This window comes from Rhinopithecus roxellana, chromosome 5 (assembly GCF_007565055.1).
Source record: "Rhinopithecus roxellana isolate Shanxi Qingling chromosome 5, ASM756505v1, whole genome shotgun sequence".
Lineage (NCBI taxonomy): Eukaryota > Metazoa > Chordata > Mammalia > Primates > Cercopithecidae > Rhinopithecus > Rhinopithecus roxellana.
The window spans coordinates 69,469,515-69,497,155 of NC_044553.1; the positions used below are offsets into that span (position 1 = coordinate 69,469,515).

At 40.8% G+C, this 27,641-nt stretch overlaps 1 protein-coding gene across 1 annotated transcript in view; it reads left to right on the plus strand.

Annotated features, from left to right (window-relative positions):
- The window catches only part of LOC115897719 (chromobox protein homolog 3-like), a 685,812-nt gene extending 658,385 nt beyond the window's left edge, over nt 1-27,427 (plus strand). Inside the window, exons 4-6 of the transcript XR_004057498.1 lie at nt 25,656-25,966; nt 26,715-26,871; nt 27,316-27,427. The gene's annotated coding sequence lies outside the window, so the exon portion shown is untranslated. The remainder of the gene's footprint in view (nt 1-25,655; nt 25,967-26,714; nt 26,872-27,315) is intronic.
- The last annotated feature ends 214 nt before the right edge of the window (nt 27,428-27,641 follow it).

Sequence of the window (27,641 nt, forward strand, 5' to 3'; positions counted from 1 at the left end):
TTAAGGTTAAGACTATGGATGCCTGAACAGCTTTTTTTCCTTAGAGCATAAAACTAATCTAATGTCTCTTATAACAGTGCTGTGTTTAGTCACTCCTCCCAATGCCAGTGATCCCTTAAATCTGGTGTTGGCCATCATCCCTGCCCGTCTCTGTGCATCCACAGCTGCCACATCCTGAGAGCTCAGTCCATCATGTGAGCCTCCATAAAGCCTTTTCCATGCAACCCGCTCCCCTCCATCTTCTCCCTTGCCCTGTAGCAGGCTCTCCTGAGTCCTCCTCTAGACCATTGCAATAGCCTCTGTATTTGAAAAAGTCTCTGGATTCAAGGGACACAAAGTCCTCTCCAAGTGGTCTAGGTAAAAGACTGTGACCAAATGGACACTGGGAGGAAGGGCTGCAGAACAGAAGGCTGATGCAACCTCTGGGCCTTGGGAAGAACTGGGAATAAGGCTCTCCTGCCTTCCCACCTCTTGCCTCCGCTTCTATGCTTGTCCCGTCACTTTCATTTATTCTCTGAGCATATGGCATATCCTACATGTCAGGAAACACCACTACCAAGGGCTCTCAGGAGTGCCAGCCGACAGCTTCTCCAACAGCAAGAGATACAGTTACAGAACCAAACTTGGGTTCACTCACTCAGCGCAGTAAGACCAGATGTGCACACTGATTTTGCAGCCATAGAAACGAAGTTGTTTATTTGCAGGGCGCCAAGCAAGGAGGAACAGGCAGCTAATGCTTATATCCTGACCTCAATGGCTTGTAAGTAACGGTTTTGAAAGGCAGGTGTAAGTTTCAGGAATGCAGAACTTACAAGCAAAATCATAAATCAATATATGGAGGTTATACATTAGTGTTGGCCTAAAAGGATCAGATATTTTGAAGCGTGGGCTTACACGTTTTAGGTAGATTCAATGATTTTATTTTCAATTGGTTAAGGAAGAGAAGCTTTAATAATTTGGAATCAGCAGAAAATAATGTTAGCTCTGGCTCGTGGGTGTGGCTGCCTCCAGGCCCCTCGGGAAAAAATTTTCAACAAGAATAGTGGTCAGAGTTTAGTCTTCAGGTCCCTCTTATCTGAGGTCTATGCACCAGTGGATCCAATTGGTGAGGGTGTGGGTTTCTGAAAAACAACTTGGGGACATATGTTAATATGTTATCATAACCAATTACCCCCATTTTTCTAAGAGTTTTTTTTTCTCTTTTCTTCCTTCTTCTTCTCCACTTTCTACTTATCTCTTTAGAAATGCAATTTATAGCCTTTTACCTCCTCCTCACCAGATACTCTCTACAGGGCAAGTTCATCTAACTGTGTGCTTAGAAGCTCTGGGGCAGAACTCTCACCCACCAGAAGGTTGCCTCAAGAGATAAAAGATTATTTACAACCCAAACCATGCCCACTAGAGTTTTGGCCATCTTTACAATGTATTCCTGCCCATGAAAATGCCAGCTTGACCGCCCAATACGTAAGGCACCAAAGCAAGTACATGGACCCTCCACACCTGCTCACTTCTGCTCCTATATAGGTCCCCACCTTTAAAAGCACTTACTTTCTGCTCCAAAAGCAAATCAGACCCTTAAGGCAGGAAGGCTTTTCTTCTCCTAAGCTAGCTTTGGAGTAAAAAGTTATTTTCTTTATACCAGACCTCACTTGTGTTAATTGGACCCTGCAAACCGCATGTGACTGAACTTGTGTTTGGTTACATTATCTTTAGTTTCTAGTGAAACCAAAGCATCCCCTGATTCTAACTTCCTTGTTATTGTTTTAGGTTACTATCACCTTGTTTATCAAGTTCATATTTACGTCCCAGGGCTAGCTAGGTGCCTGGGGATTTACCTTGCTTTCCATGCTTGGGGGACTACAGGGCCCTAAAAGGGGGTCCCTCCTCTCCCTCAACACCCTCATTCTTAGAATCTCTTTGGAACAAAGACTCACAGTAGAAGCACACCTCTAGATCAACCAAACGTGGCGAAGGAGCAGGGTCAGGTAAGGACATGAAACACACGCTTGGAATTGGAGGAGGCACAGTTCCCAGAACAGGCTGTTGCTTTTCCAACCTCTATGGATTTGCCCTTGCTGTTCCCTCCTTCATACACACCTCATGATCTCTCCTCACAACCTTCATATAAGACCATCTTAAATAGCACCAGCCAGGAGGCTTATTCCATCACCTCCAAGGGGCCTCTGTTCTTTGAATCCCCCACCCCACAGCAACAGTTCTTTCTTCCCTTAGGACACTTCCTTAACTTACATTAAGAATGGTGTTTTCAAGTTTCCTGGCAGAATTAAACTCCTTTAGAGGAGACCTTAATCACTTGTATATTCCCCAGAAATACCAAGCAAAATTCTTGCCTATGGCAGGAACTCAGTCATTGTTTTCTGAATGGTTGAATGCACGAATATAACTAATGACCAAGACAAGTTTCAGGAACCACCTTGCGTGTTAGATTCCTCATCAAGCAGTGCAGACTCTTCAGTGTTGCTGGAAAACTGTCTTTTCTTGGACAGAGGATGCACCATGACTTTTCTTATTGAAGGGATTAGTGACACTCAAGTATTAGTTTACTAATCTCACCGAGGAGAGTATGGTTTAACAGCCCAACTTACCTATTTATTGATACCAGAGATATCCTATTGGATTCATTTAAATTATACCTGGGTGCAAATGTTACCTCTGCCTCTACATTCTTGATGCAAGCTACTTAAACCCTAAGTTTCTTCTTCTGCGGAATGGGAATTAAGAGAAGCTCTCTTACAGTGTTGTCCTCAGCCTCGAAAAATAATCACCTGGGCTAGCTTTAAGACATGGACCCTACGTTGTCTCACAATAATGCTGCTCAAAAGGGGCCCCCACACAGGAGGTTCGATGCTCTGCAGTCGCAGTCCTGAAACTGTTTCTAACTTTGAATTTGTGTTCTGTGAGTGAAGTCCAATAGGACAATGGAGCATGACCCGGGAGCCTTAGAGCCTGGCTCAGCCATGGTTCTGCTTCCTACCACCTCCCAGAGCAACTTCTTGGCCACTCACTTACCCACTATCTGGTGCTCTGGTCTCTGTCTCATTGTCACCTACCCCTGACTAATCAGGTCCCACACGCTGATACAGAGAGGATCAGGGTAGGCCTATGCCTGCCAGAACAGGGTATGGTGACACCTTTCCAGGGCCAGCAGAACCAGAGTGTGTTTATTTAACAACTCAGCAGAGGCAAGGCTCTCACCCACCCCATTCAGTTACATAGTGGGTCCCAGCACAGGGGTCACCAGTCATATTAGTCTGTGTACATTGTTATAAAGGAATACCTGAGACTGGGTAATCTCATTAAGACAAACAAACAAAACACAGTTTACTGAGCTCACAGTTCTGTAGGCTGTACACAACGAACAGAGCCAGCATCTGTTACTGGTAAGGGCCTTCAGAAGCTTGCAATCATGGCAGAAGGTGAAAGGGAGCTAGCTACAGGGCAAGAGTGGGGGCAAGAGCAGGGGAGCAAGAGAGAGAAAGAACAGGGCCTAGACTCTCTTTAAAACAACCAGATCTCACGTGAACTCATTACCACAGGAAGAGCAGCAAGACATTCTTGAGAGATCTGCCCCCATGACCTAAATGCCTCCCACCAAACCCTACCTCCAACACTGGGGATCACATTTCAACATGAGATTCGGAGGGGACAGATAACCACATCACCAGTCCACCATGGGTTGGAGAAGGGGAGATGCCCGTTTCAACCTCCCCAACTGCAGCCAGGACATGGCACACTGGTCCAGCAGTCAATGGACCACAACATCAAAGGAGCTGGTGAGGGTCTGCACTCATCCACAGGTATCCCCACACCCAAGAGTGCCACACCAAATAACAAATGAAAACCACATTGACAGGTAGAAAGGGATCAAGGAGGAGAGTAAAAGCTCTTTTAGTACCTTTAACTGCACGATTTTCCTTCTGCTTGAAAGAGGGACTTCATGTGTTTATTTTGTGCTGAGTCCCGCAAATTAGTCAATCCTGTATGTCACCTAGCATGTGTCAAGCACCTAAAAAGTGCTCATGGATATCATATTAATAAATGTTCACACAAAGTCTGACGATTTCACACAATAAGACATTTACAAAATTATCTGACACCTGTAATCTCATTTGAGCTTCTCGGTAGGTATGATATGGGTATTTGTTCATTTTATAAATGAGGGAACTGAAATTAAGAGGAGTCAGGAGGCCTGAAATCATGTCACTGATTAGTAGCAACACACGGCCTGGAACCAAGGCATTCTGACTTGCAGCCTGTGTTTCCACCAGGTACCTGCCCACCAGTAACCTGTGGGGCAGCCGAGCAGCCCTCTCATCACTTCTCTGGAGGAAGGAGGAGCCAACAGCATTGAGCCATCCTGGAAACTTTGCCGGGTGCCATGGAGCTGTGTGTGTTTGCCCCGGCCACTGCAAGGAGGAGTCCCACCCTTGCCTTGCATTTATTTTCTTTCCCTAACCTCACAAAACCATAAAAACCAAAGACGACTCTTAAGCAGCCTGCCATCCAGCTCTCTGAACACCCAACCCCAGGCTGTGGACAGCAGGGCTACAACACTTGTTTCTTTGCTCCTGTTGACTCAGGTCTGTTTACCTGGCGCCGTATTTCCAATTTCCTTGCCTCGGAACTTGTGCAGCCCTCAGATTTATGCTCTAGGCAGACTGGGAATTTATGGTGTATTCATCACCCATCCCACCCCAGGACACGGCACCTCTCCCTGCAGCTGTCAAAACCACCCACTCGTACCCAGTGAGGTGTCAGTTCACTGAGGAAAACTCCTCGGAAATAATGCCCAGTTCTAGCCAGAAGGTTTTGCCCAATTGCTCAAGCCCTGGTGATAAAAATGCCAAATATAATGTGGAGTGAAAAACAGAGGTCAGACTAGCCCAGAGGGCAGGGTGGGGCAAGAATCATAGACCGGGATTAGGGGACAGAAGGTTTGGCAGATTCCATGCTCCTGAATTTGCCCTAATGTGCCCTGGCCTGGGAGATTCTTGGAGTAGATGGAGTCACACTCTCTGGGAACCATGTTTAAAACTGATGTGCTCTTCAGATTGAACTAAATCGAGAAACCGGCTTTCCCAAGTCTCAGGAGAATGATCTTTTTACAACTTCAATTTTTATCTGGGGAATATTAAGTGAGAGATGAGTATGGAGTCAGTGGCTAGAACTGAGGCCATCATCAGTATTGGTTCTTAAACTAGAAAACATAGCTACACATATTGAATGTAAGCCATTTGCCATCCTTGACCTTTGAATACATTATTTCCAATTGTCACAACAGCTCTGGATCACATTTATTTTAGGCACATTTTAAAGATGAGGAGATTGACATGTGAGAGGTTGCATAATTCACAAAGTTACACTGCCAAATTCACACAGTAAGTTGCACTGCCGGTAGTTGGACACAGGTAACATCTCTCCACCAAGCAAGTTCAGTTCATGCTCTGCCTACTGAGCCTCTCATTGTTCTATCCCATGGGAAAGAGTAACAATGGCCACTGCTCCTGACATCATGAGGATTTATCCAGGCTACTCTGCAAGAAGACAGCCAGTCTCTTAAATGGCTGTTGGTTCTGGGCACTCATCCAGAGTGCCACAGATACCTCTTTATGCATGAAGGAAGTATACAGTAAGCCTCTTTGTTACTAGAGGAGAGTGGATGCAGACGTTGCCGGTTTTCCATTCACCCATTTGTTCTGCTCCTTATTTCTTCTCTTTACTTTTAACCATTTTCCTACTTACATTAGCATCTTGTATGTTGCTGTATCTCTTCCAGTAACATACAACTTAAGGCTAAAGAGAAAATTGAAATCCTGTACTTCCGTAACAATGTCTGATAGGACTTGGCCAGTAAGAAATGACAATAAAGAAAACACCACTACTATCACCAGGAAGAAAATTGTATATATTTTAAAAACTCAGTTTTAAAGTTATCTGAATTTTATCAATCCCTGATCTTGCTTCTCTCATCAGCTCAATTTGGAGCCTTTTGATAAGCACATAGACAGTTGATAAGGTCAATCTCTATACAAGAAGGGATTAAAAAAAAACAAAGCCCGATAATTTACATGGAAAATTAATATTGCTGGCTCTCATTAACTCTAGTATTCAGTACCATCATCTATAAGAGAAATCCAATTCAATAAGTATTAAGAGATTACCATGGGAAACACAGAATTGTAGACATAATGGGATATGTAAAAAATGTTTATTATTTACACAATAAATGAGATATTCCAGAGTATGAAAGGCCTACAGTTAGAGCAGATACCCACATAAGTAATGGTAACTCTGGTTTGACTGTGAGTGAGCAGCAGGAGAAACCCACAAGGTGTTAGACATCCAGGAATTAGAGTACTTGCCACCATCACCCTGATCACCAAGGTCATTAGGATGTGATTATAGTACATATGGAAGGGCTCTGTAAAGAACTATAAAATTAAGGGATTTTTAAATCACCATTTTTATTACCCAGAATAGCAACTAAGAGTGTGCCCTGTGTAATCAACCTGCCCAGGCTGGTTTCCCTACTTTGCAACTTACTCACTATAGAACGTCAGGTAAATTGCTTCAACTTGAAGCTTCAGTTTCTCAGCTATAAAAAGGGGATAATAGGATCAACCTCATATAGATGTGGGCTAATTTAATAAGTCAATATATGTAAAGGGATTTGCACATTAACCAGCACAAGACTGTAAAAGTATTATTGGTGTTAATATTATTAGTAATCCATGTTTACCAGCCTCATCAGCTCAGAGGCAATGCAAATATAAAGATTACCACCACTTGGCCCTTTGTAAGACTTTCTATAAAAGGCTTAAAATCACTCTATCTAAGTGAATAATTCCTCCACCAATATTCTTTGAGCAGCTATTCTATTTATTGGATATTCACATATTCATGCTATCATGGTGGGCTTTGCACCAAACAAGTTATACTACTCAATTGGAACATACAACCTAAAATATGCATCTATTATAGTCTTTTCAGAGTAGAGTGGAAAAAAATGCTTTGGAGAACAAAGTAAATTAGAGTTTTATAATTCTGGCAATTCCACCAATATTAAAATTTGATGATTCAGGAACAAAATAAAATTATTTGGCTAAATCAGCAGCTCGTTCTCTACTTTGCTAGTATCTTTAAAGTGACTTGGAGTACTCAATATGTCAGACATTTGTCGCGGTCTTCAATTTCACCAGGTGGAATTTCAACATTGTTCAAATCTCGTCTCAATTAAGCAGGCCTGGCTCAAGTATTGCCTACTCTGCTTCTCCATGGGCAAGCATGACTTCTCACCATGTGTCACAGCATGATGCCTAGCACTGCCACAGAACAGGCCCCTACTTGTTCAACCGGCTTAGAACAGTGGCCAGCAGGCCAGGCTTGATCTTTAGAATGAAGCTCTTGGCAATATAAAGAACACAATTGTCATTTTAGAAAGATATCCTGCAGTGTGGAGAACAATTTAAGGTGAGAAGGACTGAGTAAGGAGAGATCATGAGAAGGGATACATAGGAGATACGACCGGGACCCAAGGTAAAATTGTAGGAAACAAATTTGAAATATTCATAACTGACAGATATTAATGAACCATAGACGTGGGTGGTGGGGGGAGAAGAGGTCATATATAATAATAGGGCTCTCTCTTGAAATAATTTGTAGGTAATGGGGTCGTCAAAAAAAGAACTAGAAATGTAAGAGGAGAGGCAGTCCAGTGAAGCACAATCACAAAACCATTTTCTGGATATTGAGTTTGAAGTGTCTGTATAACATTTGCATGAAAGGATTAGTAAATACTTTCACATGTAGATCAGAAAATTAGGGGAGAAAGCCAGGCTGGAAATATAGATTCTGGAGGTAGTGGTGGTTACCTGATACCATCATATGGGGTACTCAGAATGAGCACTGCATAGAAAAGTCAAAGCCTATGTCTCGAAAGGCAACAAGTAAGGAGTGGATGAAGAAAGAAGAAGGGCATTTGAGAAGCAGCCTGTGGGTTAGAAGGAAAAACAGAAGACAGAACAGTGACTGAAGCCAAAGGAGAAGGAGTTCAAGTAGCTTCTTAAACACAAACTTCACTGTTGAAGTAGCTTGTGTTTAACAAGGTTATTTCTAGACATAATTCCTTGGCTTAAATATTTTCTGCAAAGGGAGTTTGTTAGTATCCCTCTGCAGTCTGGGAAGGATGATACACTGATCCCTATGTATATGCAAATTTGGGTGAGTTCATCAGAATAACTAGAAGTTATCAAACCAAATACAGAGTAGAACACTAGATACTCAATTTTCCATGTGAGAAGAGCCATTGAGAAGAGGTTTACATTTGGGATACGAACTGAAGAGGCCCAGTCTGTAGAAAGCAAATCTAAGCTGTCAAGTGGCATCACTCAAATCTCCGATGCAAATGACTTATGTTGCTACTTTGCCCTGTGGAAGCATAGGTCCCCCCACTTCTGAGGTGTAGCTGTGTTTGGTGACTTCCTTCCAAAGAGTACAGTATAAAAGGGGTGAAAATAATAACTTTACAGTGGAAAAAAATTTTGCAAATACTACCTCCACTAGGTAACCAGGGTGAATGGACTTATCAACCAAGATAAGTCATGGAAATACAGATTCTGGAGGTAGTGGAGGTTACCTGATATCATATGTGGTACTCAGAATGGACACTGTCTAGAAGGCTCAAAGCGTGTGCCTCAAAAGGCAACAAGTAAGGAGTAGATGAAGAAAGAAGAAGAACAAGGGCACGTACCCTTGATATGATGTGAGGAAAATGGCACTTCACCTCTGTGGTCTTTCTCCAAAAACCTGTAATCCCCATCTAATCATGAGGAAATCATCAGACAAATCCAATTTAAAAAGTACACTACAATATGCCTAACCAGCACTCCTCAAAACTGTCAAGGTCTTCAGAAACAAGAAAAGTCTGAGAAACCATCACAGCAAGAGGAGCCTGAGGAGACACATGACAACTAGATGTAGTGTGGTATCCTGGATGGGACCTGGAACAGTAAAAGGGCATTAGGTAAAAGCTGAGAATATCTGAATGGAGTATGGGCTTTAATGACGTATCAATATCTGCTCATTAAAATTGTGACAAATTTATGCCATACTAATGAAGGATCTTAACAGTAGGGTAGAGAGGTTGGACATGAGGTAGCTGAAAGCTCTCTGTACTATCTTCACAACTTTTCTGCAAATCTAAACTATTCTAAAATTAAAAGACTTCTTTTTGAACAATGGCATCACAGGAATGTAATCCTATCAGGAGAGCTGAGGGACTACAGGGAAAAGTCGGTCAAGTTGACCTTTGTGTACATCACAGTTTTCCAAGGAGCCAACCCTGGACAGGAAAGTTTTCACTAGGGAAAGACAGACAAAAGTGGAGGGCCAGGTCTCACCTTCATTTCGGGAAGAAACAAAAAAGCCATACTGAATAATGTGACATACAGCCAAGGTCAAGTCTAGTATTGAAATATGTTGCCAGTGGGCCTATGATGCCCAGTAACATTGAGAATGATAAGCAAATATTTTCCTCTAACATGTGAGTAAAATTTCTAAGAGGTTAAAGGCTTGTAGCAACTAAAAGTCTACCTCCAAATGGAGAGTATGATTGACTAAATCTTCTAGTTTGATTTTTAGGAGAAAACAGAATATGACCATTCTGTCATAGGGATAAAATCAGCTCCCTTACCTCCCATCCCTCTTTGTCTTTGCCCTTAGAATAGGGCTGTCAAAACATGGTGGCTTTCATTGCATTGTTAAAATCTGCATCATCTTTTTTCCCGAAACTGCCTCCAGTTGGCATTTGTCTGGCTCCCTGGGAAAGATAACTGGACACCTCATGCAAAAGTTAAGGAACAACCTCAGAAACAATTCTGCTAGGAGATGCTGAACCAGGGCTCCATCTTTTTTCTTTGCCTTTGTCCAATAATAGACTCAAAAAGAGGTTTATGTATTTCCAGATAGGACTATAAATACCCCAAGTTCATAGAATGTTAGGTCTGGTAGGAATCTAACAGATTACAAATATGATTCAACTCCACATACTACAGAAAGAAAATCAAAATCCAGAAAGTCACACAGCTAGATGTAATCAGGATGGAAACTAGAACCCTGTTTCCTGGTTTCCAGAAGACAAAGAGGTTGACTGTAAGAATAGATTTGTTCCTCGGAACCCTCGAGCTAATTACCAGGGAGCAATTTCACTATGTCAAGGTCACTGCAAAGAGTTTTTCTGATGATGGCCTACTGCAGATGTGTTACCTGCGACACCTACACACTCAAGACAGCAGTACAATATGTGGATTAGGGAATCTACTTGTAAAACCAAATTCCAGTCCCTGACTTCTGGAGTCTCCCAATGACTCTGAGTGACATCCTAGCCACTTAGTCATCTCCCCCTGGCTCCTCAGTTCAGCAGAGCAATTCTTACCATTAATTCTTTGAGCACTGTGAAAAACTAAGGGGGATGAGGGGGTAGTTCAGAGAAAGGTGTGGGTCATTTAACCTGGCTGAAAGCCATAAGGTCTCAAATCTCCCCACTAACCCACTTGCCAGTGATATAGGTGGCATGTGACATAAATTAGTCACCAATTTCCATTAGTCACACCTCCTGCCCAGCCCCCACTTGACTCTAGTTGATCCACAAGTTGTTATCATCTCTGGGATTTCAAAATTTTTAACAATACCAAGAAGTCTTCCAAGGCAACAACTATGCTTTCTAACTCCCCTTTGACATAATCTCTAAATGCATGAATGACCTGGCCAAAACTTTGTTTTGCTGTCATACTTTTTCTGTAAATATACAAGCATGTGTCCTAATTAAGTTCTTATGTGGATTGTGTTAAGTCTGTGGGTTTTGGTGACTGCAAAAGTTCTCTGTGGTTTTATCCTTTTATTTCAGGAAATACTTTTCTAAGCTATCCCCTCATGGTTTATATTCCTGTGTTCAGGAAGCTCGTGTTATTTCCAGTGGCTGTTGCTCATTTTCCTCTCAGCTGGAAGAAGATGGATTGAGTGTCCACTCATAAGATGTGAAGAAGGGAGACATCCATTCCACGCAAAAACAACTATGAAAAAACAAAATACCATCAACGTGGTGTCTGTTATCGAGTTCCCAACGGATTGTCTGTCATCGTCGATAGTTGAAGGCTATCAACGATGTCATCTGGAAACACATAAATATCATGGCTTTCAACTAGTGGCTACGCAGTCTCAAAAGATTAACCAAGGTTTGGGGGCAGGTTTTATTTAAAAGCCTCTACATTTCAATCTATTTTTGCTTAATGCTAAATGTGTAAGTTTACATATACTGATTACCAATTTGGAGTTGCTAAATAAGTTATGTTCATCATCTTATTCACTTCACCCAGTCTCCTATGAAGGAGACATACCCAAGAAAGGACAGGGCAGTATTTCATGAAAGAATGAATTACTGAATATTTACCACTAGGCAAACTTAAGCTCTTCCAAACTTATTCCTTCATTTCTGCTTCTCCCTGACCTTGGCACCTCTTAATGCTTTTTAAAAGTTTGTCCATTGCCAAGGGGTAGAGGAAATCCATTTGTATCAAGTCTAAGCCTCTTAAGTCTCTGCTTATTCATATCTTGGATTGACAATCGATAGAAGCTGTAGCTTTCACCAATTTTGTCTACACTGCTAGGGCTGTTATCAGCCTTGCTTCTTTCACGTCTTTATGTTTGGTGGCCGGGGTATATGGAATTTGGATGAGCTCATGGACATGCTGAGCCCTCAGACCATTAAAATGATAGTGCAAATAATAGTGTAGTGAGAGGGCAAGACACTAGAAGGGGGAACAAATCATTATTACAGGAATAATGGAAATTAAGGGTGTCAGCCATGTGCAGTAGCTCATGCCTGTAATCCTAGCACTTTAGGAGGCCAAGGCAGGTGAATTACCTGAGGTCAGGAGTTTGAGACCAGCCTGGCCAATATGGTGAAACCCTGTCTCTACTAAAAATACAAAAATTAGCCAAGCATGGTGGCGTGCACCTGTAATCCCAGCTACTCAGGAGGCTGAGGCAGGAGAATTGCTTGAGCCCAGGAAGCAGAGGGTGCAGTGAGCCTAGATCACGCCACTGCACTCCAACCTGGGTGACAGAGCCAGACTATCGCAAAAAAAAAAACAAAAAAAAAAACAAAAACAAAAAAAGAGAAAGAAAAAAAGAGTGTTTAATTCTGTTCAGGGCATGCAAGTCCCAGTGAGTGATGAAGGTCTTTCATAAAGAACCCTAATCATATCTCCATGAAGCTAATTTACTGGAAAGTGAATAGACAGGGAAATTTCTACTCAAATTGGAGTTGAGAAATGGAGAATCAAAAGTTTAGCTTATATATCTTCCTTTCTTTAGCTCCCAAAACACAGCTCCTTGAGTAAGCTGAGATTTGGTAGCAGAAGTAAGAGCATTCTGCTCTCTGCCTTATTTCTCCTGGGTTACTAGTAGGATAACCAACCTTTGTGATTTGCCCAGGACTGCCCTGGTTTTACCACTCAAAGTCCCACTTTCCAGAATCTCCATAGTCCTCTGCAAATCTAAAAAGTTGGTCAATGAGAGGAGGTTGACAATGAGAGGAGCACACGCACCCCCATCCCGTGTACCTAGAACAGGTTTTCGCTCGAGTTTGAAGTCATACATTGACACACTGTACCAGCTGGCCACCTCCTGTCCTCAGCCCGAGGTCTTCCAGCTGTGGGTTGTGTTACAGGAGCAGAGGCCTCTGGAAACGGACCGCCTGGTAGATAGATGCCCACCTTGGTGCCATGTGCAAGTTTATCCTCTTCCGCACCCACCTTGAGTCCGAATCCTGGATGCACCAGAGCTGCAGAGCCAGAATCTAGTGTTCCTTCATCACTGCAAGCCAGAGATGGCTTCCCCATGGGGCACCACACTGGGGTCCAAGCCGCAGACTACACCAGTCGAGCTGTGTGGAGGAGTGAGCTGCTTGGATGGTTTTCCTCAGAACCATGTGTTGGCCCATCAACTATTTTGCCTCAATTTTCTACTGGCACATTATCCTCCCTTTATCCATATTTTCAAGAAAATTATGCTGCAGAGGGCACAGTGTACTTCCACAGAGGTTAAGCAGAGGTTTTCTACCTCTGGAATTCACTTCCAGGAGAAGGTGGTAGCTTCTAGCACTCAGGGCCCAGCAAAAACGTGTGTGCACAGGGCCTAGAAACTTCTAGAGGGCTTCTGGGGGAGAGGAAGCAGAGAGTCCATGGCTGATCAGAAACGGGAGAGGGGCTTCCCTGCAAGGGCAGGCTGTACTCAATACATGAATTCAACATTGTCTAGAGCTTCCTTGTTATTAAAGTCACAGAACCTTGTACTATGAACTGAACTGAGAAAATCAGAAATGAGAACTCAAAGAATTGAACAATGCATATCCTTCTCTTCAGGAGTTTTGTGTCTAACACTGGGGAGAATCAAGGAATCCTCAGAGAAAGAATTTGAAAGTGATGACAAGATGAGCAGTCACATAGATTCACTCTGAAGGTTGTAATGTCAAACAACACAGGACAAAAATAACGAATCGGACCCACCTCAGACACAGGCTGCCTGGCTCTGTGGGCTCCCGGGAAACTCGATCCAAAGTAGGAAATACTGTGGTTCTGTCTGAATATCCATGGCTCTGTCAGATCTTTCAGGTTGCAAGCTACTTTTCCCAAACTCACTTTTAAACATTTGTAACTAAGAAGAGGCTAGGGTTCTCTGGTATCCTGCCCCGACCCAGAAAAGTTTTTCTGGAAGCAAAACCTGCTTGCCAGTCCTTCCTCACACAGGCAAATTGAAATAAGGCCATTTTACTTCACACACAACCCACAGACATGTGCCTCCCTCATTTGCTCCACACTGTGTGTGCACACGTCTGCCAGGCCCTATGTGGAGGTGGGAAGACTCAATTCCTGCTTTTCATGGCATTAGCCATCAAATCCTCTGACCCAGGGCTTCTCTGGTCCAAGACCATAAGACCTTACAACTTACTAGGCTAGAGGAAAAGTGAGGTTGAGAAAAGGAGGTGCCCAAGGGACAGACAGTATGGTCAGCTCTGGACCCTCTCTAGCCCTCCATCCCACCAAGGGCTTCAAAGCTGCTGTAAAGCTCAGTTTTTTTTTTTTTTTTTTTTTTTTTTTTTTTTTTTTTTTTTTTTGAGACAGAGTCTCACTCTGTCACCCAGGCTGGAGTGCGGTGGCATGATCTCGGCTCACTGCAAGCTCCTCCTCCTGGGTTCACGCCATTCTCCTGCCTCAGCCTCCCAAGTAGCTGGGACTACAGGCGCCGCCACCTCACCCGGCTAGTTTTTTTGTATTTTTAGTAGAGATGGGGTTTCACCATGTTAGCCAGGATGGTCTCCATCTCCTGACCTCATGATCTGCCTGTCTCGGCCTCCCAAAGTGCTGGGATGGCAGGCGTGAGCCACCACAGCCGGCCAAGTTTAGCCTTCTTACTATTAACAATATGAGTATGCGGCATCCTGGTAGACCAAAGACTCAGTTGTAATATATGTAAAGGCCCAGAATTCCATCCCTTGTCCTGTCCTTTGGTTCCCCAGGGAAGATTTTTCAATAGATATGGCAACCTAGTTTAACAAAGAAAATCTGAGCCACCACCTTCTGTCTGGCACAGATAAGCAGTTTGTATTTGGTAATGCTTATAATCACGATGCTGATAGTTGTTACCTCCATAACATTAACTAAAGGTGACATCTATATAATATGCATACCTTACCTGATCAACTGGGACTATAAACTGTGACAAAACTATCACCACCCACCCGAGGACCCCTAGAAATGAGTCCCCACTACACACCTCAGACTCCAGGCCTCCCTGTCTATCTGCAGGTAAGCTCCGTGATGCCCATGTGTCTGTGATCTGCCAGGGAGCTGTTGGGATGCCAGCCATCATGCCACATGTTCTCGTGTGATGGCTTGCTTCCATCAGAGTCTCATCTATCCTACTTTTTAAACAGTTCTACCAGAGGAGAGCTTTTCCGTGGGTCTTCCTAAGCACAGTGTCCCAGGAAGAGCATACTTGGAACAGGTGTTGAATATGCAGTGAATCAATGAAAAGAATGAACAAAGGATGAGTGATTGGTCAAACAAGCTTCCCCCTGGCATTTTAGTTACAGATGTATGAGGGCTGATCCAGGAAAACCCTAGTCAGCGGAGACTTCAGTAGGCTCTGTTTATCACAGAACGTGTGGCTTGGCAAATGTAGTTGATCAGAAAACGCCCAAACATGTGCTACTGAGACGTAGAGATGAAATTTTTGTTTTTTTAATAAAAATCAGCCTAGCCAGGGCATCTGGGGAGCCCCCAGCTTGTGAGATGAAGCCACAAAATAACTGCAAGAATAGCAGATGGGGTGGATTTAGTTCCACAAAAGCCCCAATCCATCCCACCAACCTCCTTACAGCACACACCATACCCAGTGCTGTTCCTTGTTTTCTGCCCCAGGCATTGGCCAGCTCAATGTGGGGACATGAAAAACAAACCAGCATTCTTGCTAAAGCCCTTGGACTTCCATCGCTTGTGGTTTCCACTCAGACTGTTCGTAAAGGATTGCCGGCTTCCATTGCCTTGGTTGTTTCAATATCTAGTGAGTCCAACAAAAAGAGAAACCTCAAACCCTCACCAGCTGAAACTGAGAAAGGAATTCCTGTGCCTGAGCCCATGGGCTTGGGGCACAGGAGCCTCTGCTGTAAACCCCATGCTTCCATTGCAGCCTGGGTGGCCGCGGCAGGGGCCTTCGCTGCTCCTGCCTCTGCTTATTAGCCTGGAAAAAGGGAAGTGAGGTTTGCCATGCAGACCCTCTCCAAGGGAAGTGGTGTGATTTAATGAACTCTTGGAAAAGTAATGGCTTCTCACACCTGCAAGTGGTCCTTCGGGGTCCTTCTTACGCCTCAGGACTCCCCACATTCCTTCTAATAGCAAATAAACTCCACTGGAGCCTCCCTTGTGTGGATCTTAGGGACTAAGGGACTGTTCCATCAGAAAAGGAATTCCTCTTCTGCTTTTCTGATAGAACTAAGGATGAGACCTCTTTGCTGGATCGTTGCTCTCCCCAGTACATGGAAAATAGGTTTTTTCCAAAAGTACACTTCATTCATGTCAATCACGGATGACTTTTGCCAACACCATCACATGACGTAGGAACGAGGAAGCATTTTAATCTGAGCTCCTGGCCATTGCTTCCCAACAAGTGCTTTGGTTCACGTTGATAAGCCTTGACGTTCTAGACTCCTTTCTTTCCGCTTTGTCTGTGTTAGACACGGGGTGGCCAAAGAGCCAAAGGGTCTCTAATTTTACAAATGTGCTCTGAGAGTTGGATTTTATGATGGTTATTTTAGCCAAATCTAAGGCTAGAGAAGTCTGATTAAGTAAATGATGCAGAATCTTCTGTTTCGTAGAGTTTTTAATAACAAATATTTATGTGGGAAGTGAAAACAAATCAGGATAAAATCTGTACATACGGTATAACCTTAACGATACTTGTAAAAGAAAGGAAAGCATTAATACATTATGATGAGATTATAATTCATTCTCTTCTGTGCACTGTTTTGCATTTTTAAGTTTTCCATAGTGAGCATGCATGACTTTATTTTAGAAATGTATTGTACAGGCCTGGCATGGTGGCTCACGCCTGTAATCCCAGCACTTTGGGAGGCTGAGGAGGGTGAACCATGAGGTCAGAAGATCAACACCATCCTGGCTAACACGGTGAAACCCCATGTCTACTATAAAAATACAAAAAATTAGCTGGACATGGTGGCAGGCGCCTGTAGTCCCAGCTACTCAGGCTGAAACAGGAGAATGGCATGAACCTGGGAGGCGGAGCTTGCAGTGAGCCGAGATCGCACCACTGCACTCCAGCCTGGGTGACACAGCAAGACTCAGTCACCAAAAAAAAAAAAAAAAAAAAAAAAAAAAAAAAAAAAAAAAAAAATTATATAATAGAAAAATACAAGCATTACTTTTTATCATTAATTTTTTAAGGGAGTATGACAACAAGGAGTCAAAGAATTTGTCTCTAATATACCTTGAGTAGTGAGTATTTAAACCATCTTTAAAAAAATACAAGAAAAAAATCATAATAAATTCAGATTTTTTTTTTTAAGGAAAACATTCTTTTGCCACCTGAAACCCTCCCAAACTATTAACAGTTTAGGTTGTGACCTTTTTTCAGAAATTTACATGTGGGTACACAAATGACTTTTTGATTTTTAAAACTTTAATGGGATTATATCATATGTATTCTTGTATAACTTTCTTTTCAACATCACTTAACATATCTTAGAAATTGAACTTGTCTCTCTATAGAAATGTGCCTCATTTACTTTTAACTGCCATATTATTGCATAGCATAGATGTGCCATTATGCGTTTATATGTTCCCTTACCAGTGCAAGTCACTAAGAGTTCCGAGTTTCTACCGCTGCATTGTTGAGCATACAAATTGTGTTCATGGATGTTCACTGTATCACCATTAATGTCTTTTATAGTGAACCTTTTATAGCTTCATGTACATATGAAAGTATTTCTGAAGGTTTCAGAAATAAAAAGCCTTAAATATCACATACATTTTAATTTTAGACTGGCGCTACTGAATTGTCCTACCAGAAAGATTAACTCTCCAATTAATACCATAAGCACATTATCTTACAAAAAATTTCTTCCCAGATTTAAAATGAAGACTTTCTCCCAGTGTCCTCCTGATTAGTCTGATCTGGAGATCATCAAGATGACAAAACCAAAGCAAACTCAGAAACCATCATCAAATGCATTATCTGACATTATTACTCAACCATTACCATTGATGTCAAGTCTCTTGAAACAGAACTCGGACTAAGAAAACAGAGTGGTTCTAGGAATGATTACACTCTTCGGTGATTGTTAACTTTTGAAAACTTCGAGTACAACAATCAGCACTTCAGTGCTACCAATCTTTAATATTTCATATTTCTTCAATGATTCAGAGGATAATTTTTACAATTCCTGAAAGGAAAATCTAGCTGCTTGTATTTCCTTATTGTATGTATTTTGGGTAAACGGACAGAATCTATCCCCCCAATGATTAAAAGCAGCTGGGTGATGCTGCAGACAGGTCATCACTGTACCTAGAATAAAGCAGTCACAAGAAGGCTGGTAAATTCCCGCTAAGTGGGGAGCCATGCACTGGCTTCATCTTCCAGTGCCTCTCCATTAAGCAAATGTAGCCTTTCTCTCTTATTCATGATCAAACTTCTTCAAAGTACCAGCAATGAACTTTGTGTACATTTCTTTACCTCCTGTTTACTTTTTAAATTGTTTAAAACTTATTTAACTGTGAGATAAACTTAGTAAAATATCTAGCTACCTATCATCCAGAGTGAGCAAATTTTACTATTTTGTATCATTTGCTTCAGATAATTTTTAAAGAAACAAAACATTACTGTTGAATCCTTGAATTCCCAATCTACTCTTCTCCCTCTCTTCCCAGAAATAACTTCCACCCTGAGGCTGGTACGGTATCTTTCCTGTCCATGTTTTATACTTTCACAGCATATGTATATATCCACTTGCAGTAAGTAGCATCTTGCACATTTTTCAATTTACTTTAGTATCATGCTACAGATACTCTTCATCTTGACATTTTTTACTCAATTCTTTCCTAGTAATTGCTTTTTCAAGATTAATAGAAGTCGAGTTGATTATTTCACATTAACTGTTTTACTATATTCGAGTATGATAATAATCATTGGTCTATTGTTGATTCTTAATTGGCTTCCCTAATTTCTCTATTACCAATTTTGTAGGTTTGCTATTGCCATTTTGAAACTTTGTAGATTTGCAAATTGCTATTTTGAATGGAATCTCTCTCTATATATATATATAGCAATTTGAATATGTATGTTAGATGAATGTACTATTATAGTTTATTGACAGCCATAAATGTGTAGGAATGATATTAACTTCTCTGTGCTTATACCTTAGAAGTTCCCTTGGATGTTGTATATAAGATTATGTCTTCAAACAATGAAATTGGTTCTTCCATAACCAATCTTTATACCTATTATTTTTCTCATTTTACTGCACTGTCTTGAATCTTTCGTCAAGTTTTTTTGTTTGAGACAGAAGCTCGCTCTGCCGCCCAGGTTGGAGTGCACTGGCACAACTCAGCTCACTGCACTCACGGGTTTCAAGCGATTCTCCTGTCTCAGCCTCCCGAGTAGCTGGGACTACCGGGCACGTACCACCACACCCAGCTAATTTTTGTATTTTTGGTAGAGACGGGGTTTCACCATGTTGACCAGGCTGGTCTCGAATTCCTAACCTCAGGTAATCCACCTGCCTTGGCCTCCCAAAGTGCTGGGACTACAAGCGTGAGCCACTGCACCCGGCTAGTGAAGTTTTAAATACAAGCACTGGTAACAAGAAATTGTTACACTCCTAACTTTAAAGAGAATGTGTCTATTGTTCAGTCATTAAATATGATCTTTGCTGGAGGTTTTTGGTTACTGATTCAAATTTTTTAAAGGATATAGGTTAAGATATAGCTTGTCTATGCCTTGAGTCAAGATTAATGTTATATTTTACTATGACATTGTACATACTGTCTACATTTTCAAATTGACATAAAGGGCAATTTTGTTTTTAATCTACATGCTATCTATAGTATATTCACTTTTTCATTTTATGTTGTTTTTCTCAATGTTTCCAGAAGGTTGTCTATTTTGTCATTCTTTTTAAGAATCTGCTTTGGTATACTTGTTTATCTTCTTTGCTGTTTCTTAGATTACTTTTCAATCAATTTCTGCTCCTACCACTTCAGGGAGGTTACTCTTAGCTCTTTTCTCCTAACGTTTTTGAATGAAACAGTGAACTCATTATTTTTCAATTATTCTTCCTAGTATATGCATTTAAAGCTTTCAGTGTTCTTCAATGTACCACTTTAGCTGAATGCCACAAATATTGTTATAAATTGTGTAATTTTTTATAATTTGTTCTAAATATTTTATGATTTCCATTATGGCTTCCTCTATGACACATGAAACATTTGTGTGCTATTTAATTTTCAAATTTGAAAATCAGAGGAATATCATTGAGAAGGATATTGATTCTACAATATTTATCTTTTTTGTGGTCTAGTCTGTGGTCAGTTTTGAAAAACAAAATTCCAACATATGCAGTATGGGTGCAGGATTCTCTTTGTTTCTGTTAGATCCTTTTGTGGCAGACATCTGTTCTTAAGAATGTAGTATCCCCTCTCCCCAGGTCCTTTCTGTCAGTCAGGGCTTTCTGACTATTTCTAGTCAATGTAATGTGAGTGGAAGGGTCATGTCCCTCCCAGGCTAAAGCAGTTGAAAAGCCATGCATAAGTCTCCACTCCCTTTTGCCCTTCTGCCGTGAATGAAAAAGGCCACTTGTCCCAGATGATGGAGCAAAGGTAAGAAACCTCCATTAGCCTCTGTAGAGCCATAGCCCCAGACCCTTTTGGACAAAGTATGAGTGAGAAATAAAATCATGACTATTAAGTCATTGACATTTTAGAGTTAAGATGTGTCTGCACCATCACCTCTCCTAACTCATAAATATGGCTTATTAACTATGTTATTCAAGTTTTCCTTTTTCTTACCAATTTACCACTTCATATACTATTTTCAGAGAAAGGTATGTTAGAATTATTATACAGTCATGCATTGCTTAACAACAGGGTTATGCTCTGAGAAACGTGTCATTTGGCAATTTTGCCATTGTGTGAACATCACAGAGTAGACTTACACAATCCTAGAAGGTGCTTTCTAGTACACACCTAGGCTATATGGTACAACCTATAGATCCTAGGCTACAAAACTGTATAGCACGTTATTCTATAGAATGCTGTAGGCAATAGTAACAGTAAGTATTTGTGTATCTAAACATAGAAAAGGTACCATAAAAATATGGTATAAAAGATTAAAATGTACTCTTGTGTAGAGCACTTACCATTAATGAAGCTTATAGGACTGGAAGGTGCTCTGGGCCAGTGAGTGAGTGGTGAGTGAATGTGAGGGCCTAGGACATTACTGTCTGCCAATGTAGACTTTATCAACACTCTACACTTTAATAATAAATTAGCTTTAGCTTATTGTAACTTTTACTTTATAAACTTCTAAATTTTTTTACTTGACTCATAACCTTTACCTTAAAACAAACACACTGTATATTTTCTTTATGTCCTTTTGAGTTTTGTTTTTTTAAATTTTTTTAACTTTTTAAACTTTTTGTTAAAAACTAAAACACAAACAATTACATATATTAGCCTAGGTCTATATGGGGTCAGAATCATCAGTATAATTGTCTTCTACTTCCATGTCTTGTTCCCCTAAAGACCTTTCAGAAGAAGGCATAGAGCTGTCGTCTGTGATAAAAATGCCTTCTGAGGATGTTTTATAGTTAACTCTTTTATATAAGTAAAAGGAATATACTCTAAACTAATGACAGAAGGTATAGTAAATACATAAAGTCATTTATTATCATTATCAAGTACTACGTACTATACATAATTTTGTGTCCTAGACTTTTATGACTGTCAGTGCAATAGTTTTGTTTATACCAGCATCACCACAAAGACATGAGTAATGTGTTGTGCTGCAACATTATGACAACTACAACGTCACTAGGTAAAAGACGTTTATCAGCTTTAATCTTATAGGACCACCATGGTGGTATAGGACCACCACATGACAGTCAGTCATTGACAGAAACATTGTTATATAGCACATGATTGTATTTATCAATTTCTCTCTGTACCGTAATTTTTGTCATTCTAGGAGTAACGTATGTTTGATGCATGTAAGATGCAATATAAAATCTTCCTAATAAATTTTTTGTATCATTATACAATGATACTGTATCACTAGTAATTTTTATCTTAAATATATTCTGTAACATTAATATGATGCTGATTAATATGGTTACCTGCATTTTCATTTTTATGCAACATCTTTTTTCATTATAAACATATACACATATGTACATGCAGATTCACATATATTAATACAGTTGGAATATATTTTCACCGACTCTGAAAATCTGTATTTTAATAGATGCCTTCAAGCTGTTTATATCGGTAAGAACTGATATTTTTATTTGTTTCTTGTTTAGTTTTTCTTTCATTGTATTTTATGTTTGTAGTACCATAGTTTCTTTTAACTTCTTTATACTCTTTTCCCAACTTACATCAGACTAATCAAGTTTTGTCTTTTCATCTTGATTACTTTTGAGAATTGCAGACATACACATACACACACACTCATTCTCCTTCTCCTGCTCAGTACTCTATGTGATTCTACTATCTGAAGATTAAGCCTTTCATAAATTTATAAAAATTCTTAGATATCTCTGATAGTCTTACCAACTACATTGAGAAATTGAGGCACTAAAGGCTCTAGACAAAAATCGAAGAATTAAACATACGGTTTCCTTATACTCAGCTTTCAAACAGTTGCCCAATGCTTCCAATTTTGCCCTTAAAGATTTCTAATTCTATTCCCTGCAGTCCATCCTCTCAATCACTGTCTTTGTTTAGACCCTCAGCGTCTCTTACCTAGAATGTAGGATTCTCTTAGCAGGCCTTCCTGTCTCAAGGTGCCCCAGTCAACACACTGAGCCATAAAAGATAATGATAAATTGCTGTATTAAGCCAGTGAGTTTTAGAGTGGCACTATGGTCTGAATGTTTGTGTCCCCTCCAAAATTCTTACATTGAAACCTAATCTCCAAAGTGATGGTATTAAAAAGATGAGGTCTTTGGGAGATAATTGGGTCATGAGGGAGACCTCTCATGAATAATACTGGTATCCTTATCAAGATGCCCAAGGGAGCTTGTTTGCCCCTTCTGCCATGTGAGGACACAGAAAGAAGGTGTCATGTATGAGAAACAGGTCCTCACCTCACCAAATCAGATCGGCTGGCACCTTGATCTTGGCTTTCCCAGCCTCCACAACTATTAGCAATAAACTTCAGTTATTTATAAATTACCCAGTTTAAGATACTGTTATAGCAGCCAAATGGACTAAGGTAGTTTCTTATGCAGGAGTTGGTAACCAAAATACTATCGTATAATGAATACTCAATGATTAGTTGTACAACTAAAAAGGAAACTGACACTTCATAAGTTTCCGTGGGGGTAGCTTATATTCGAGTTTCCTGTAATTTAGAAATACAGTGTACCTCTAGGAAAAGTAATTCATTCACAAAGTCCATCTGTTGTAGATTGAATGTTTATGTCCCCTCAAAATTCATATGTTGAAACTTAATCACCAATGTGACAATATTTGGAAGTGGGGCAATTAGAACATGATTAGATCATACAGATAGAACCCTCATAAGTGGGATTAATGCCCTTATAAAGACCCCAGAGAGCTCCCTCGCTCCATCTACCACATGAAGACACAGTGAGAAGATGGCTATCAATGACCAGGAAGTGGGTCCTCACCAGACACCAAATCTGCCAGTGCCTTGATCTTGGACTTCCCAGCCTCCAGAACCATGAGAAATAAATTTATGTTGTGTATAAGCCACCCAGTCTTTATTATAGCAGCCTGAATGGACTAAGATACCATCTGAATAAAATACCCAGCTAAGCATGTTTGCTAGATAAATGAACAATTTATTTTTCAATTACTTCCTACCTGCATCATACTCCTTGAGGATGTTATTCTAGAAACCACATAAAAATCATATATATATGTTTTCCAAGTTGGAGAATTAGATGGATTTGACCCACCAAAGAGATCTGAACAGAATAACGTTGTAAAGTCGAGGCCAGTTTTTATTTACCTTCACTCTTTGGGGGTCAATCTAAAGCAGAAATGATGTTTCATGTTGGAGTTCTGATCAGCCAGATATCTCAGGCCAAGTGTCCGCTGAGAAGACCACAGAAGGGGAATGTCAGATTGGAAGTAAAATCAGATATTCTTAAATTACTCTTTATTCAGCTTCTCACTTTCCTAAGAATTGGGGAAATGCTCAGTATTACCTTTAGTAAGAATGACCTTGCCCACCCAAAAAAGGCAAATGGTTTAGAGAGAGGAGTCTTTTATCCACTTACGCCACATCAGTAAAACACGTGATTTTCACTGAGCCTTGAACAAAAGTGAGGTGGCATGAATGTGATGTTCCCCACATAACTGAAACAAAGGCTGGCCTGGATTTGGGGGTTGGGTGTGCTGAATATATTTTATTTTCTCCCTCAGATCCACTTTCCACCCTACCTGGAATGCACAGACTGACACATATGAGCACAATCAGGGGGTTCCTTTGATATCTGACTTCCCATTGTGTTCAGACAATGGAAGTCTCTAACGGGAGGTCAGAAGGCAGGACAGCAGAATCAGGGTATTGTTGCTCTAGCTCCATTCCTGTTGGTTGCCACCATTTGGCTGCCTTTCTCCACTGAAAAGCACAGCTCCTGTTGGGCAACCCTATCCATATACTTTTTGTTGTGTGTAGGCTTTAGAAACCAGTCCTTCCCTTGTCCCTTTAGACCTAGGGACTTCCCTCTTCCCTTTGATCCAGTTAGCCTCCTTACGGAGTACAGATTCCTGAGGACTGAGAATAATCTTATTCTTTTTCTTCCTATTTAGATCCCTATTAGGTAGGGACCTACCTCCATCCCTTGTTACTCCCCACTAAATCTTGCCTATATTGTCATTAAACTCTTCAAATAACCCATTCTGAGTGTGCTGGACTCTGCTACAGGTGGTTTATGCTGCAGTGCCATTCTGTCCCTACCACCCACGTCCCCATGCCAGATGTATTTTCTAAATGTGTGGTGAGAAGGGACAGGAAGGGGAGATAGGCGTCATTTCCTACCACAGTTTCAGGCATGAGTCTTCCAGTATGTCCTTCTTGGAGATTACATGGGCAGCTTACCCTGGGGCAGCCAGACCTCCCATCTTAGATAACAGACCCCAGTGTTTAGGCCTTCTGCCCATGTGGACTCTACAGATGTTACCATTTCTCTCCCCTCATGTTTGAGGACTGAATGAAGACTAGGCCCATCTCAATAAGGCAAACAAAAAACAAGGTCACTAATTCTGAAGCAGAGTAAAAAGACATAGACCTGAAACACAGAATTAAGGGAACTCAAGAAAAGCAGCACTTCAGAATAGGTAGAGGGGATGTGGGCTGGAAAAGTTCTGCAGCAATTTTCTTTAAACTGTTTCTAGGTTTATGTGGACATAGTGTGTTTAACGGGATCAAAGAGGCTGGACGATGTTTTCCCAGTATTTTCCCATTTCTTCCCTCTTACTAATCCAAGTGTCATCTCTCAAACCTGCCCTTAAGCAGTGGTTTTCATGCTGAACTGCAGGGTGCTCTGGGTTCCACAGAAGCACAGGGACTCTTTGTGGGTGAGGGGAAGGCTGAGCAGGTGGGGCTGTCCACTCAAGTTAGCTCTCTATTCATTTTCCAAGTTGGGTTCTACATTGCAATTCATTTTTTAAAGGCAAGAAGGCATTACTTTTTTTAAAAAAGAAAAATGAAAACCACTGTTCCTTCCTCTTCCCTTTGATCCAGTCAGCCTCCTTAGGGATTGCAGATTCCTAAGGACTGAGAATGATCTTATTATTCTTTTTCTTCCATTTAAGGGCTCTCACAACATTGATACGAAGCTGAAAAGTTACTCTGAAGCTGAGCATCTTAATGTTGAAGCCACGCTGGTCATCGTCTCCTCCAACTTTCCAATTTGTTACGATATTCCTGACAGAGGGACAACCATCCTCTGAACACCAACAAGAACAGAGAGTTCTCTCTCTCAAGAGAGCAGCCCACCTCATCCAGCAGCTCTAATAACTAAAATGCCTGCAGCTACATAGGGGTGTGACTTGGGTCATTTGTCTTCTAGACATGCACAAAGTACATGGCCATGCTCCCAATATTTAAATTCAACCACTAAAGAGTAAGTTTCTTCTCCAGTCTAACATTTCCATCAAAGTCTTCACTGTGCTTATATGAATTCTTATTTATCTATGTTCTTTTTAAAAAGTAAAGCCCAAACTGGAATAATCTAGATGTGGTATGACCAAGAAAAGTAGAACTAACCTGGATACCACACCAGTGTTAGCAGAGCCCAAAATGTTATTACATTATTTTTAGCAGCCTCATCACACTGGGAGTTTATTTGTGGTTTGTGGTAAATAAACACCAAAGTCTGCTCTTAAGCTACATTTTTCTATCGTGTTCACAGCCACGGTTTTTTTTTCTAAATATAGGATTTTATATATACCCTATTCCATTTTATTCTACAGTTTCAGTCCATCACCATAGCTTGTTGGAATTTTGAAAAACTTTTAACTCCAATATACAACATAAACACAGTTATGTAGCATATCCATAATTTACGAATAAGAAAGTTAACTTACGGTGCTTTGCTTCAACTAGCATCTAAATCATGAACTTTCCAATCATTGCCATATTGTACCCATGCAACAAGTGAGTTCATGTATTAGAAAATAAGCAATATCCTCCATTTATTATTGAAGAGGAATGAATAAACAAACTCGCAATTTACATAGGAACATATTATATCCAAACATAACATCCAAATCAGGCTTCCCTTAAAGAAATAAAAGGTTAGGAACCTTCAGCCAATGAGCTCAACTGGCCATGGAGAATGGGCAAAGACAGGAGCAAAATGTTATTTCCAGGCCCTGGGAGCATCATAGCAGCAGATCAAACAGCGGAGAATCCTGCCCTGATCCTCTGTGATCCACTGAGACTGGGGAAAAAAACGTGAAGACTGCATCAAACCTAAGGAACTGGCCCTGGGTGGGTACAGGGAGAAGCACAGAGACTTGCCTTCAGGTAAAATGAAATGGTTGCATAAAACCAAAATTTCCATTGCTAATAACCAGAAAAATTTGATTTACTACAAAAAAAATCATGTATTACAAGGCACCTGTGATGGTTAATTTTATGTGCAGTTTGACTGTGCTAAAGGATGCCCAGACAGCTAGCAAAACGTTATTTCTGGGTGTGTCTGTGAAAGTGTTTCTAGACGAGATTAGCATTTGAATCAGTAGATTGAGTGGAAAGGATTCCCCCTCACCAATGTGGGCAGGAGTCATCGAATCTGTTGAGGGACCTAACAGAACAAAAAGGCAAAGGAAGGGTGAATTAACTCGCTCTTCTTGATCTAAGATATCCAGTTTCTCCTGCTCTCAGACCTGGGTCTCAGGGCTTCGGACTCACTCTGGGACCTACACCAGTGGCCACCACCCTGCTCTCTCCTCTCCCCTCTGATCTCAGGCCTTCAGACTCAGACTGGGAATTACACAGTCAGCACCTCTGCTTTTCCAGCTTGAAGTTGACACATCATAGGATTTCTTGGGACTTCCATAATTGGGTGAGTCCATTTCCATAATAAACCTCTCTTTATGTATCTATATTTTTCTCTAGAGACAGAATATACACATATTTGTATCTTATATACATGTATTAAAAATATATATAATTATATAATACATTGTGTAACATATATAAAATATTTTATATATAATACACCTGTAAAATATAACTGTGTATATATAAAAATATGTATGTATATATGTATATAAAATATATCTATGTGTGAA